The sequence below is a fragment of the Aptenodytes forsteri genome, unplaced genomic scaffold (genome assembly GCF_000699145.1).
Source record: "Aptenodytes forsteri isolate BGI_AS27 unplaced genomic scaffold, ASM69914v1 Scaffold321, whole genome shotgun sequence".
Lineage (NCBI taxonomy): Eukaryota > Metazoa > Chordata > Aves > Sphenisciformes > Spheniscidae > Aptenodytes > Aptenodytes forsteri.
Genome location: NW_008795030.1, coordinates 423,316 through 427,309, shown reverse-complemented (window position 1 = coordinate 427,309; position 3,994 = coordinate 423,316). Strand labels below are relative to the sequence as shown.

Below are 3,994 nucleotides of genomic sequence, written 5' to 3'. Positions count from 1 at the left end.
TGCCGGCTGCAGGTAGGTCGGTGCTCTGCGGCGGGGCCGCGGCCTTCCCCTTCTCCCCCTTCCCTGGGCCGGGGCGCGGGGTCCCTACGGCCCTGCAGGGCCAGGCCGCCTGCCGCCAGCTGTAGGGAGGCCGCGTCCCTCTTTCCGTGCTAATAAGAGGCCGCGAGTGGCCTTCGCTTGGCGCTGCTGGGGGGCTGCCCTGTCCTCGAGCCGCTCCTCATCGTCTTCTCCTTCTCTTCCCTAAGGCTGCCCCGGCCCGGCCTCGTTCAGCTCGCTCCCGCCGTGCGTCTCCGTCGTGGGGGGGTAGGTCGCAGCAACTCGAGGAGAGCGGGGACGCGTGTGGGTTTTGGGGGTGAAGGTGGCTACGGTGCTTAAAAAACGTCAGCCCAACGTGGATATCCGGAGAAGTCGCTCTCTCTCGGCTCTGTCCGTGTGGCGCGTGGGAGCGTAGGCCTCCGGGCCCGTGACGTACGGTCCCTTTCCACGACGTTGGAGAACAAGCCCGGGCCTCGAGTCCGCAGCCTGCATATTCCTACTGGAGAACCCCCCCCCAAGGAGCAATTACTTAAAATAGCTTTCCTTTATTTTTTCTAGTTCTAAACTTGCAAAGTTTGAAGTGAGTGGGGCACCGATTTGGAAGGTGAGTATTGCGCTAATGTACTATTGTTGGCTGTGCCTAGCTACGCGGTTCTCTTAATGGTTTATACTTTAAATAATGGTTTATATTTTAAATAAGCTTGAGCTATTTCTAAGTGGCTTACGGAAACTGAATTGGATTAAAGTAATGGAATACCAATGCAGACTTTGTAGGCATTGTTTAACAGCGAAAGCTTAGCTTAGGCGTTCCCGAGCTTCTAAGATTTTGCTGGACATTGGATGGGTGGGGGGGAAGAGGCAGATTCCTGAATCTTCTTAAGGAGGGGGGAAAAAAAATCCTTGGTGAAGTGGAGGTGAACGATATTTGCTAGCTTGAGGCCTTATTTGTGCGATACGGGAATTGGGGAAAGCGGAAACAAACTTAGTGGAAAGTCATGAAGGGCCTGGCTTAGACCCCTGTGATCACCCGTTCTTTGGCGTTAATCGGTCCCAAGCAGACTTTTTTGCCTCCTGTGAAGAAGAACGTGTCGTTAGTGTGGGTGGTGGAGCGCTGGGACTGTCCTGGGGCGAAGGCACGTGGTAGGCACGTGTCACGCTTGGTTAGGACCGGGAAAATGTGGCTGGACTTCACCTGATCATCACCCATCGTATCTAATGGGTTATGTGCTTCCTGCCAAGTAGTAAGCTTTCTTAATTTTCTGATTTTTTTATAAATCGTTGCAGATACTGCTGACCGATTGTGACGAGATGCTAACAACAAAGAATCCACATGTCTAGTGGGAGGCTGTGACGAGATGCTAACAACAAAGAATCCAAGTGTCTAGTGGGAGGTGGGTGAGTATATTGAGAGTACCAGCCCGGATAATTATAAATAGAGGTGATAGCTAAGGTTCAGTTCACGCAGCATGTGTAATCAAAAGGTAGCGGCAGAGATCAGAACGGGCTGGCCGCAGGAGGACATGCCTGCATTTGGTGGCTTTCCGACAGCACGCGCCTCACACTGGGGACTGCCCGTTAAATGGCCTGTATCGGAAGAAAAGGCAGGAGCGTACCTGGTCGCGCGGTGGGTTAGGTAGCTGCTGAGTTTTGTGGTACAATGAAGCAGGGCCTGGGGCTGAGCCTGCGTGGGTGAGCTTACACGCGAGGAAAGCAGATGGAGCCATGGGGCTATGGTGAATTGGGCATGTACACGCCCGAAAGGTGCCCCCAAAGTCAAGGGCAGGACTCTGGGTGGCCTGGCCCACCAGGAGAGAGCTACCTTCGGGGTGCTCTCAAAGGGTGGGAGCCCAGGGTGTGAGAAAGGAATAAGAAGAAAGAAGCCGCGTGCTCTCTGTGTGGACTTGCCGTCGGCGGATGGGCAACAATGCCACCCATCGGTGGGGCCACCCTTGATGCCAGCTGCCGGGGAAGACGTGATGCGACCCGATGTGTGGCGAGGACATGCCGGGGGAAGCCGATACTGGAGGGGTGGCTCGTGGGCTGTGGGCGAGAGCAGTGTTACCCGAAATAAGGCCTTAAAGTATTGACTGATTGTAAACGTACCTGGCTGCAGTAGAGAACTAAATAAACTTGACTTTTTTTTGCTTGGTGTGCATTTCTTTGTGAGTTGATCACTTGGTTAGTCCCGGAATATGAAAGAAATCCCGGACGCTACTGTTGGTGCCTCTCGCTTGGAGTCAGAAGTGGGATTCCGGCGTGCTGTTCCTGTGTCCTCTCGGGAGCGTGATGGTGAAAGGTGCAGAAACCCACTTCAAACCCACGTCATTAGCTGTCCGGGCTGGATTAGGAGCAGGCGATAGCTTTAGTGTAGCTTTGGATCACTTCATGGCAGATTTACCTTTATATCGGCCGTTAAGGGCTAAACCCCGAACGGTTAATACAGTCTGTACCCCGGGATTGCTGCTGGGGGGGGAATGACAAGTCCCACTTGCCTGCAAAAGGGCAACAATGCTGATGGCAGCAGCAGCTTCTGTGGAGGTGATGCTTAAATAAAGGGTTAAAATGCAAATGGATCAATGAGTTGCCTGCTGCCACCCTCCAGCAATTGCCTGGATATCCTGCCCTTGCCCCACCTGAAACCTGGAGGGGAAGGGTCGGGTAATGGATGGGCACCAGCGGAATAGGAAAGATTCGCTGTTGGCAGGCGTGGGCCGTTGGTTTGCTGTTGCCACAAGAAATTCGGTCTGGTTCCTGCTTCAAGCATGGAAGTGGCCTTCCCGCCTGACTGAAGTGGTGGAATGATGGAAAGGTGGAGCGGTCTAGAAGGATGAGGACGGAGGACCACAATGGGGACGAACCCCTGTGGTCAGTACTGTGTGCCCTAAACAATCAGCAAACTCCCACGGGAAGCCAAATAGATAAAGCTTTTGGCTTTAGATAATTGTATTGTAATAATTATGAGGACCAGAAAGTTCCAAGGCTCCCGTAACTGGACTCTAAGGAGTCCTTGCAAGTCTAAGGAGTCCAGTTGTAGGGATGAATCCGTGATGACAAAACGACACCGTTCTGAAATAAACAGAATCCTGGAACCTTGCTCTGAACGTTTGGCACAAACTGCTTAAAGTTGGCCGGTCCCGGTTCCACACGTTACAATTGACAAAGGAAGGGTTGAGTACCGACAGCAGCTTGGAAACCTGCCGTCCAAACGACGATTGACCCTTCCGAACGGTCCGATTGGGTCACACGTGCTTAATAAAACTCGGTTCCTCTCTCCGCCAGCATCATGACGGTGCGAGGCAGGGTGGTGGCCCACCGTTCCAACGCCTGCCTCTGGCCCTGGGGCACTGATGTCTGCAAGAGTCCTCCGCCTCCGTGGGCAGGAACCTCTACGAAAGCCTTTTTATGTCGCGAACGAGATGCTTTTAATCCCCTGGTAGAAGGGTCAGCGACTTTTCATCGCCTTGTGCAATCGCCGTTTCCACAGTTAGGCATTCCTGAGCTGGAGAAGGCCGTCACAAACAACTCTGCTACGCTTGAAATGGTTCAAAACGCTACTGTAGATGCTTTGAAAAATTCACGGTCCAAATCGGCTCGCGCTCTCAGTTAACTGCCCAGAATCGATGGACTTCAGACTACCTCCTAGCGTCGCGAGGGGCGTGTGTGTTCCTGAACTTGTTGCTTTTGTACAAACCAATCCAAACAGATCGAATAGGACGCGAGTTAAAATAAGTTTGTATCTTCCATGAAATAGCTCAAGAGCAACCTCTGTTAGATGGCATCTGGGCTACGGTCCTGGCTACCGGGCCTCGGAGCGTGGACCTGCCGGATTTTGTTAATACTCTTTGTCTTGCTTCATTGTCGTCATCCCAGTTAGTCTCTTCTTGCGTTAAATATCTTATTTTTTGCTGCAGATCTGTCCCCTAACCGCTGAACCCGTAGCTGCCCGGCCGGGGGGGGG

At 52.9% G+C, this 3,994-nt stretch overlaps 1 protein-coding gene and 1 long non-coding RNA gene across 2 annotated transcripts in view; both read left to right on the top strand.

Annotated features, from left to right (window-relative positions):
• The first annotated feature begins 246 nt into the window (after positions 1-246).
• Positions 247-1,387, top strand: LOC103896347. Its single transcript, XR_657399.1, has 3 exons — positions 247-282; positions 595-640; positions 1,321-1,387. It is a non-coding gene; the product is annotated as an uncharacterized LOC103896347 (long non-coding RNA).
• A 2-nt stretch (positions 1,388-1,389) lies between these two features.
• RCC1 (regulator of chromosome condensation 1) overlaps positions 1,390-3,994 on the top strand; it is a 9,530-nt gene continuing 6,925 nt past the window's right edge. Inside the window, exon 1 of the mRNA XM_019471244.1 lies at positions 1,390-1,431. The gene's annotated coding sequence lies outside the window, so the exon portion shown is untranslated. The remainder of the gene's footprint in view (positions 1,432-3,994) is intronic.